An 11,597-nucleotide genomic window follows, 5' to 3' on the forward strand; every position below is an offset into this window, starting at 1 on the left:
TAGGTTATTCGTACTGGATGTACGGAAAAATGGCGTATTCCACGGCCGCCATGACGGCCACGGCATCGACATCTGATCATGCCGGGCCTCTATAATGAATGAAACGAGTTTTGCGCACTCGTTCCTACCACTGCTGCTATTACCGATTTCTACATTTATCAATATCGTCATACTACCATACGCCATACTATTATTATTACCATCATTGCTATGATTGTCATCATTGAAATTCCCAATAATATATTTTCTAATGTCCATTGGTACGACGGAAAATCACTGACGGACTCGAAAGGGAGATCAGCGCCTCTCCTCGACCGCTAGCCTCGGATGGCAGTTATGGCGACGACAAGGGTCCGTTGGTGACGTCCCATGAAGCCAGCTTGACAGGAATGCCTCGTCCCTACGCGAACAATTGCGTGGGGAATATTTCGAGGCTCCAGTCCGCAGAGAATCAGATTCTCTCCGGGAACGTCGAGTCAACATGGCTGGCAGTCTTTAGCTTTGAGAATTTCTTACAGATATTTAGCTTGACTTTGAACTTTTATACTTTTGCTCCCTACTCACATAGTTCCCCTCGGCTATCGTTGCAATCGTGGAGGAAGCCGCTTCTTCGTATAGGGAAGCGCTTCCTGAAGAAAGATGACGAAAAGCCGATTTGTGGTTTGCTCCTCACGTCTTGTGTGATAGCATTTTTATTATTGAAGCACGAGGAGCAATGCAACCTGGAGTCCGCTGACTGGCATCAGTGCAATAGTGATGGTCGGTGATGGAGGAACGCAGCTGATCGCAAGGGAGAGAATTAGAGGAAAGAAATCAATAATGGCCCATTGTCGTTCGCCGAGACCACGAACTAGCAAGCCACAGAGAACTAAGAAACAGACGAAGAGATAGACGAAAGGTTGGTCCCTTTCCGGTTCGTGACATTCAGTCTGAGGCGGCGACGACACATACACATTATCTGCCGACATGACACGCCAAATGCAATTTAGTTTTTCTCTTCTTCCTTCCGAGCTCCGACGGACAATTAAGCCAGGATTCACATGCGGTCTACTTGTCCTTATATCGCAGCATCGTCCGATCATCTACTGAATTAACATGACACCTGACGATGTGAGGATCGACTCTGGTCCGGCCGAAACCCTGGCCTTCCGGAGATGTGCCTGTGAATCTCTCGAACTCCGACGTCGGAACTCTTGGGAGGTATCCGTCGCCTGGCCGGAACCATGACGTTTTCTAGATAAAGGAAGTCGATGAAATCAGGGAGGAATAGATCAGAAACGGATCAAAACTCTCAAACGAGGGCAGAAGCTGAGCCGGCCCTCACGGGAAGGTGAATTTCGATTTCCCGCGAACTCACCCCACGCGCAAGCGAGACCACCTTCCCGCGAGCTGACCCGAGCGGTGTTGAGTCGACTAGAGTCTTCCAACTAAACCTGAGTTCCGCGTCATGAGTTTCGCAGACGACCTTTTCCCCCTGGAATAGCGGCTGAGTCGATGCTCGGAATCCTGATGCTCGGAATTCATAGCGCCTCCGATCCAGGAATGTTCCTACTTGGCCCGAGTATCCGGGAAGGGACACCTGAAGATCGCGCGGTAGTGGATTTTTGACCACTGCGCTGTAGGCATTTCTTGAATACCGGGAAGAGGAGGTCTCTGGAAGAGCACCGAACTCTTGACATGTTAGACGATCTCCCGCCAACCAGACACACAATTATTGATCGAAATGGAGTTTTTCATGGTGAGACGAGCCGACAAGACTAGATTTCTGAATGACTGTCTTTATTATCGACTCTTCATGACGCCAGGACTAAGGAAGAAGAATGATGGCACTTGTTTCATCTCTAGTGGAAATCCAACGTGATCGCGCGATTCTCATAGAATTCCGCGGATTCAATCGAATCTTGCATCGTGCGCCGGATCGAGTGCAAAATGATATTTCCTGGGCGACAGTCGGAAAGACTTGTTCTACCTACGCCTGACTCCCGACACGATCGAGATGGAGTCTCAAACAGACTGTGACGTCTCGACCTGGGACTCGACGGCCTCGCTAGGAATGCATCGAGCCCACGGAGTGAGCAAGAGCAATTGTTAAGGAGTTTTACGTCGAAGAGCATCCGATGAGCTCTATAGATCATTTCGGATAGAGCATCATACTTTTCGACAATTGAAGGAGATGCTTCAAAGGAGAAACCGATCGCTCGAATTTCGTGAGGAGCGCGTGAATGTCTTGCGGTGATGATGATGCTGATCAAGGCTATTTTTAGCTTTTTCTTAGTTTCTATTCCACGAGCATAACAAGGGAGTTACCTTCAGAAATATACACTTTCATAAAAGCAGACGAACCTACTACAGATGATACATTGACAACAACCACTACTACTGAAACTACATAAATCAATCTAGTTTTTGATGTTCTCCCTAATCGTATCGACCGCAGAACCCATGGAAGTTTATCGATATGACTCTGACGAGGTGTCAAAGACATACAACAAGTCCGTTGGAAGGTGTGAGCGGCGGGACCCGCTTCTTCTAGCTTCACATATTAGTTCGATTCCTTCCGCAGAAAACCCATGGTTATCCGATGTTTTGTTTTCTCGTTAAACCTTCTCGTAGTTCCGCCTCCTTAAACTTGAATCGTCTAGTCAAATCCCCACAGTCCGTTGATTGAAGTCGCCGTGAGTGGCCGCACGCATTTTTTTCGTTGCTCACACCCGGGAATGATTGACAAGAGATCTACGATGTACAAGTCGGTCTCAGTTGAGCGAATTTCATCAGACACATAATTATGACGAGCTCTGTGAGTAATCCTCAAACTCTCGTGAAGAATTCGACGCCATGACCCCGAAACAGCTCGCCTAAGAGCTCGAACAAGCAGACCTTAACAATTCGATATATGCATTCTTTCTATCCCTCTCTTCGTTAGAATCCATGATGATTATCGAGCAGTCGAATATTTCCGATATCGCGTCTTGATCAGGGGGTAAACTCTTTTTGGTAGATCAGAGAGTATGAGAGGGAATGGAATCTCGTCGGAGATTATGATTCTGGGCCACTTTGGCGGTTTTCAGAGTCTTTACACCCTCCCTTGAAGAGTTCTCTGACACGTACCGATGACGACCCGAAGAGATGTCATGACAGATGATGAAGAAGCTCTTGATTCGCCAAAGACCAAATATTACGGTCGCGATTTTGTCTGTGAGTTATCCGCGTGTCTTTTGGATTGAGAAAAAAATAGCAAATGGCCTAAAGATTGACAGGCGAGCGGAAGAGAAGTGATTTCACTAATGTATGGCCGGCTTGACGAGTTCTCGGAACAATTTGTATGCCGAGAAAGCTCTCCAAGATTTGAAAATGAGAAGCAGAGTCGGGCCAATTTTTTTTCTCAACCTTGGATTGCTGCTAGCTTGACGTTGGTACTGCGCTTCTTTCGGCGGTACAACTTTTATCTACTACCGTTCCTCAGACATCTTACTGAGCGAGATAGGTTTTTCATGGTAGGCTGCGGAACACGGGATTTGTAAACGGATGGAATCGTTGTTTCCGCAATTACCCAATCTAGTTTTTTGAACAATGAAGCTTCTACATCGAGGTCGAAACGTCGATTAGTCGGTCGCATTTCTAGACGCCTACTAGTCGATGTAGCCCACGATGTCAACGACACCGACACCGTTATTCTGAAACGCTCGGACATTTTCGATCAGATTCTAAGACTTAGAATCATTCGAATAATGATTTGTCTACGATCCGATCGGAAGGCAGACGAATGTTCGAATAGGCGGACTGATTGACACACGCGTATAGGTTACAGAACAGTTCTATTCTTGTTATTCTTCGAGTCGAGCTGCGATTTATTTGGATGCCAAGAGTTTCTATTGAATATTCTAATTCGTTTCCGTTTCTATCTTCGTTCGTAACTTTTTTGCATTTATTTTATAACTAAGTAGAGATCCACAGAATCAGGTCAGAAATGAACCTCTGAACGGACTAACGAACTCAGACCGAGCACCCACCAACTCGTCCTTCCCATCTTACCCGTTTTATCTACCCATCCACGGCTGAGAAGATTTTATTAGTCTTATTTTTGGATTCCGGAAGATTCGCTCCATTTGTAAGCAAGCTCTGCGCTGGAGACAGGCGGGACAGTTATCGCTTTTCGTTCGAGTGGGGATCGTGGGAGACCTTTGGAAACCATGGATTATCTTTTACCTTGATACTGATACGAGAATATTCAACAGTGACTGCGACGACAACAGTAATATTAATATTGAAAAACAATAAAGAGAAGTATGTTCTTATTTTGATTCTGTTCTTTTTCTTTCCGTTCCCTCGTTTCTCGGAGAGGATTCCGGGGGATTGCTGTATAAGGGCTCAAGAACCTACCGAGTACAGTGAATGGGTAATGGGGACTCTTGAAGGGACAGGCGAGCATAGCATGAAACAATCGCATCGAAAATTCAAGCCTCGCGCAGGAAACTATGTAAACTTGTCAGAGAACTTCGAAAGCGACTTCAGCAATGTTTATTTCCTGAGCGGAATTTCCGGTTCTATTTGACCTGGGCATACATCCCGATATCGCGACTATGCGCTTATTGAGCTCAACGTCCGTCTCCGAGCTCCAGACGCTCAGCCGAGTAAGAGCATCAAAAAAGGGTGTATATAAGCTCTTTTTTGTGGATGATCCAATATTCGAGAACTCGCCTCGGATCTGACTAGTTCGATGTTATCCAATCCTTCCCTCCGTACTTATCGTCACAGCTTAGAATCGCATGGCAGAATCGTTGACTACCATGTTTGAGATAGGAGCATCTTCGTGAGAAACCTGCGAGATACATACCTCGCATTATTCATTAATCATGACGAGGTAGCCGACCGCGTCAAGCGTTTCAGGATGGCGTCTCGATCCGAGATCGCTCATCGAGGAGAGATTGAGCTCAGTCTGCCCATGCCTCGAACATCGAACACCCTTGAACGAAAGTTGAGTAGCAAGAATGTATTATTTTTCTGGAACAGCCTTTAAATACATAAATATATTTTCATTCCATTGTAAGCCTTAGCTTCCGAATACGATGTCCACCATCACTTACCAGTGGTGGTGAGAGGATGAAGTCAACACAGAGTGACGGACTCGCGAGTCATCCTTGCCGAACGTAACGGTCCCCAAATGAGAAGCCATTCACATAAGCAGTCTGGCGACCAGGGATACATACGCTTGAAGATGCGTCTGAGCGCGATATCGAAGTCGAGTGACGTTTGAGAACTTTCCTCACGACCAACTCGATAACATGCATCTTCCCGAAGCGAGCGGACCATGTTTACCATCGACTTCATGCTCGACACTTTTCTTGAAACTCCATTTGCGATGGGCGCCCAAACCGAAGAGGAATCCAAGGAGGAGGCTTGCCTCGCAGAAATTCGGAGGACGCCTCCGCTGCGGCCACCCTGTCCGGACGAGCGATTGGTTCCGAGCCGATGACGAGCACACCCTGTGATGACGGGCAATCGCAATAGTGTCAGCAAATATGTCGAAAATTGGTGTTCCCTCGAGGGCCTAACCAAGTGTCAGGAGAAGGACTCACGTCCATAATTTGATTCCGGATGCTCTGACTCGAGCGAGAAGCATTAGAAACTATGATCGTGACAATACTCTATCCAGTGACCTCCCATCACATTTCTGAGCTGGGTCTTAAATATGGGTATGCGTTGCAAGATGCATATATGATACACCATATGAACGAATAATGGACTAGCCTAGGTATATCTGGATGAGTCCAGTGATTACAGAGCTTATCATCATTCCCCCAGCTCCAGCGGTGGAGTTGGTTCCAAGCCTAGGGTTATCAATCTATATGGAAACCATCACTCGAAGCGGTTGACTGTGTTGTTACAGCTTTTGGTTGACATGGGACGGTTGGAGGGAAACTCTCACGTGGAGTTGAGACTCTGATGCTGTCAGTCGTCCCCATTTCCCAAGGGGAAAAGCTGTTCCGGGAACTACTAGAAAAAAAACTCCTCCCACAATCGATATTTGACTTCTGCTGTAATTGAAACCGACGTTTTTCTGTGGTAGAATCATGAGGAACGAAGAAGAAATATACCCCACGCAAAAAGAGTGCATACGCCGAGAAAGGCTCCGCATGATCTAATGACACAAGACGAAACGACACCGTCACCGACAAGTACTCTGAACAGGACTATTCGGGAAAGGAAGCAGAGAAATGTCTATATCGACACAGATGACAGAACCACTGGAACTATATCATCCCAAAAGATCAACTCTCTACGGTTCTCATACACAACCCAGCTCCCGAGATGAAGGAAAATATTAGTACCGAAAGTAATTTGGTGAAGTACCTCGAGGCTTCAAAGAAGTGTGTTTCCTGATCGTTGCATCGTGCCCATGTCTTGATCTATTTTGAAGACGACCCTTTTTGTATCTGCCACCACACCTGTTGCACATTCGAGTTTTCTGAATTGTTTTCCGACGACTAAAAAGCGCTTGATGTGATGATGATGAGTTATCTTGCGTTCGTTCCTCGACCGCCAGACAATGATTGGAGCGGATACTGCGGAACAAGAACTTTGAAAACGACCCATTCACGAAAGTTTTTACGCCCTTCCCTCAGACGGCTCCTGCCTAACCGATGAACAAAAGTCCGGAGTTGCTTCGCGGCCTACGGAATGCTGAGGGAAAGCCATGAGCCCAATTAGGGCATCAAAATGGTCGCGAATAGCGGAGCTGGCTGATGAGTACCGCTGATTAAGCATCGCAATTTCAGAGCAGAGCACAGGACCTCAGTTGTTCCTTGGAGTCGAAAACAGTGAAATAGTTGAAGAAGGTCTCGCGAGCTGGGATGTCGGATATCCGCTCGCGAAGGCTCCACCATCGAGGTTTCGAGCCTTGACTGGAATCCCATCATGCTATCAGCGGTAGCGATTGGTCGTCTACAGAGGCAGTGCGGTATGCACTGCTATTCGATCCGCATTATCCGCCTGGGCCGACGATCGCGCGAAGTACTGAAGACGCAGAGAGAACCGTGGATGAAACTATCAACATGAGTGATTTCCCCTACGACTATGAAAGCTAGTTCGACAATATATCAAGCACGAATAGTTCCGAAGAAGAAATTCGAGCAGAATGCGAACACGTTTCTCAGGGAGCAGATGGTGTTGGCGAGAGATCGGCGAGGAAGAAATACCCCTAAGAATGATGATGAGCCTCTATAGCTGGCCGGTCGGAACATTTTGCTTAGAAAAGTTTGGATCTTGGTCTTTGTTATCAATGTATTTCCTACAACATACTTGTAATAACAAAATAAAATACATCACATTTTGTGAGACACAATATGGATGACTTCTTTCCCCACTGCGCAGGTATGTCGAGCTTGACTCAAGTCTTCGCAAGAACGTCAGCGTCGACCTTGATTCCGGTACCGCAAGAGTCGGTGAGCCATTGCAGCGGTGGAGATATCCGTGAGAGAAGCCAATAGGCCAATTCTGCTGCACCAGAATATGAAGGTCCCCTCGTGGCTCTTCGTACAGTGAATATTCCGGTAGGGGAGGACTACCCATGAGATACCAAGGGCTTGGCCTGGAGATATGTCCATTCGCTCCCATTCTATATTCTTGAACTGTCAGCGCATCGGAGCTGCTCCGGCTGAGAAGAATGGGACGATTCGCCAAGATCAGGGAGCCGAATGCACCTGCTCAAGGGACGATTAAATCTCAACACCGAGCCGTCAGTTTCCGTAGTGGGCAGGGGAAGTGGTAGTTTACCGAGGACGGGCGGAGGTCATCAGCCAGGCACGGAGCTTCGAAATCGGAAAGGGATCTCGCATCCACAGGAACCAATAGGATCAACGACTCCGGAATCCAGTCCGATGTCCATGAGTTTCCGCGAAGGGGTACATGCCGAGCTCGACTTAAGATATGAATGGCCGGATTATGAGGATGAGGGACACCCTGGCGGGAGCTCCGAGCCCTCTTTGGGCCCTTCTCTGGATTTCCGAGCACCTCGCTCGGAACGTCACCAATTTTATTCGGTTCCCGAAAGGTTTCCGAGCTCGACACTGGCGAGACACTCTCTAAAAAATCGGACACGGGAGATGCGAATCGCTCGCCTTTGTGGCTACGGGGTAACGAGAACAACATTCCTTCTCCAGGAGCAGACGATTGCCCTCCTCCAGGAGTGCAGACCTCTCTCGACGACTCCAGCGCCAGTGAACTCTCTCCTGAGAGATCAGCAGACGTGGAGTGGTGGTATGTTTTAATCGCGAGATTTATAGCCAACTAGCAGGCCATTAAAGAACATTAAGGTGAGCACGTGAAGCCGTGAGTGACTGACATGCCCCCCGCCCTGTCGTCGACTGCGTGAGCTTCCAGTTGCGGTGAGTACCTGCTATAGGAGCACTTTCGTTTTGCATCGAGTTTGCTGAAGTCACTCGCAGACCTCGCTCGGAGAGAGCGGGGGACGCATCTAACTCACCATCTATCCTTTGCTATGGGAAGTGTCCGCGGTCTATTCGAACACTCGGTGCGATCGCCTGTTCGGGATGTGACTTCTCACGAGTTTCCAGCGACTTCCTCGCGGGAGGAAAAGCTCATCTGAAACATGGCTCGTTCTATGAGCTGCGGGAGCGCACGCCGGTTTGTTTATCTTTCGGGAGTCCGCAAATAACCCTCCGGAGGATCTCACGGAGAGCACTCGGCGTCAAACTTGCCGAAACCTCCGAATATCTTCTGTTCTATACGTTTCGAGGTATCCGTCCCCTTCCGTGACTTTTCGCAGGATGCGATTTTCTACGCATCCTCCTCTCCGTCATCTGATTTCCGGCAAGCTCCTTAAAGAATTGAGGCTTTCGTCGCGTAAGAAATAAGAGGATTTTCCTTTGAATCACGAACTCTATTTCTACCCGAAACTCGTATGGCACACCCCGTGGTCGGAGTGCGACAGCAGGATTAATCTCCTCAGCCTGTTTGCAGACACACACAGCTTGTGGGCTGGAAGCCCGCCTTAAGGTGTTGTCCTCTACGAGGATGATTCATAAATCAACGGACGACCGGCACATTGTTCCGAACAGTATTGTACAAGGAGTGAGCCCGTGGCGGAGCTGCTTGCAATGAGCTTGCGCTATCCGGCCCGCAGAAAAAAGCTCCGCGAGACCCGTTTCGATCTCGAGAAAAAAGAAACAGACTCCAGCACCGAGCAGGGAGAGCAAGGCATTGACGAGTGGGGTGGTTCGTGGAGACTCCGGCGGGGAGCAGTCACGGCCCCTCTTTTTCCCTCCCGAGAACGTGGTTTCCGTTCGCATCCGAGGCGATTCGAGAGGCTATTCTCGGCCCCGGCATCACGGGCTGCAAGCCTCCTGAAGAGTCACTAGACAGAAACGATTTCCTCACGATCGGACGGGGTCGAGAGATACCGTGTTTCAGGATCCAGTATTCCCAGGTAGAGCACTGTCTCAAGCTCACATGCAGCAATCGAGTATAATCCCGCTGGCCATCGCGGGAGAATCGCAACATAATTCTGAAATCGACACAAAGGGAACGATTTTCATACCTTTCCCCCGATAATATTGCTCCACGGCTTGTTCAATGATGCATCTTCGATAGACTAGGGAGAGAATCATACACCGAAACTTAGTACCGGCGGTGAGCGGAGCGGATGAAGTATAGGCAGCATGGTTGGGAGCGGTTAGAGCACTTACGATCGCTCGAGTGATCCGCACGTCCGAGACCGGCAGGCAGTGGAGCCGTGTCGGTGTTGGAACTCGTCCCGACTTTGGGATCGGTCGAAATTAGAGAATTCAGCGCAGCTGAGGTCTGTGATTGAACATTCTTCCACGGCACGGAGCTTGTATCCGCATTGATTCAAACGGATATGACTCCGGAATTCGAGGTAGACATGTGGTAGCGAGGAAAGCCCGATCCTTGGGTCTTTCTCGTCCACGATAAGCTGGAATCAAGATTCTAAAGTCCCTACAAAAACGCCTCGGCAAACTTTGTCCTATAAGTAACTCGGTGTGTCACTTCACTGATATGTCGCTGAGATCTTGATGTGTCTCGTGAACGCAGAAAAATATCCCAATGAGATGTCTCCGGGCGGTGTGCAAAAATGCTGTAAGTGGGGTATAAGGCAGAATGGTTGGTTGGTTGGTCGGACGGTCGGTCTGTCTGTCGGTTGCTCCGTCGGCCGAATGAAGACTCACTCCCTCGCGGACTGGATATAAGGCTCCTCTCTTTGGAATCGCAAGAAGTTTCTCCGCTATCATACACCGGACCCCGAGGAAAAGAGGAAGCAACCTAGCAAGAGGACTTCTTGCTCGCTCGGTCGCCCGTGCGTCCATCCGTCCGTTCGTTTGCCGCTCTCTTGGGCGCTTGGACGGATAAGCCAGCAAATTGAACGGAAGTCTGGCTTCTTCTGCGCCGCCCGGCAGCTGCTTGCGATCTGATGTATCATTGTGAGCTAGCTATATATCGCACACCCCAGCGAGCAAATATCTAGCGGCATTTCCATTCGGTCTGAGCCAAGCACCTCCGTTGGGAACATTTCCTCCCGTGAGCCGCGACAATGGTTTATCGATTGAGGTACCAGCTCAAAATTCCATCGCAGATTCATGAGTTCGAAAAACAGTCTGAGACTTTCAAACATGAAGCATCTGCCCCGCAACCGACGCTCGACAATCGGGGGAGTCTCTCTGCGAGAGGCATCCAGACGATGTCGGTTCCCTTATTGAGCGAGCCGCAGCTGGCGAGCGGACGAGCGGTATACTCACCAATTTACGACGTTGGTCGTCTGCCTTAACCTCAACAAATCCCCTATCACGTATCTCGATGCTCTCTTCTACTGTGGTCTCCCTCAGCCCTGCCATTTGCTGCAACATGTTAGTGTCATAACCAGTTCCGTAATACAGCCCCGCTCCCCCACGTACGGACAGACCCACCGGCCGGCGGGTGGACGGGCTCTCCTTCCAAGTCACCCATAAAACGGAGCAAATAGTGCGTGTTGCTGTTCATGTCGAGGGCTTCGGTGGCTCCAACTTGAGCGCGGATGAGCTTACATAAGGACTGACGCAAGCGGAAGATGATGCGAGCAAAGTAGGTCTCCACGATCTGAAGAGTTTTTTTTTACCTATGCTTGATCTAGATTCCCTACACGCTCGTACTTTTTCGAGAGGGAACGACGAAAGAATACGATCGGAAAGAAACTGACCAGACTCTCTTCCCCTCCTGACCAGACTGCGGACGATTCCCGCTCAGAAGGAGCCTCGGCGTAGAATTGATTCCAATGCGTTATCAGCATGAATACCAGCTGCGCAGTTGCCTCAGAGCTTTCGCAATTAATAAGAGTGTTTACAGTGTTGAGAATTGGAGAGCTCTGCAGTGGCACGGCGCGAAGGGCCCCGATAATACGGCGGGGGAATTGAAAGCTAGCTGCGACGGCGGAGATTCATGAGATCTAGGCACGCTAAACTCCCCTCGGGAACGGATGAACAAATGAACGACCGACCATCCGTCCGACCAGAGGAGCCTACTGCTCGTTCTGCGAGACTCGGGTATAGGTTCCCTCACCAGGGTCACTCAGGAAAACTATGGCTCCC

Source organism: Galendromus occidentalis, unplaced genomic scaffold, assembly GCF_000255335.2.
Source record: "Galendromus occidentalis unplaced genomic scaffold, Mocc_1.1 scf7180000077477, whole genome shotgun sequence".
Classification (NCBI taxonomy): Eukaryota; Metazoa; Arthropoda; class Arachnida; order Mesostigmata; family Phytoseiidae; genus Galendromus; species Galendromus occidentalis.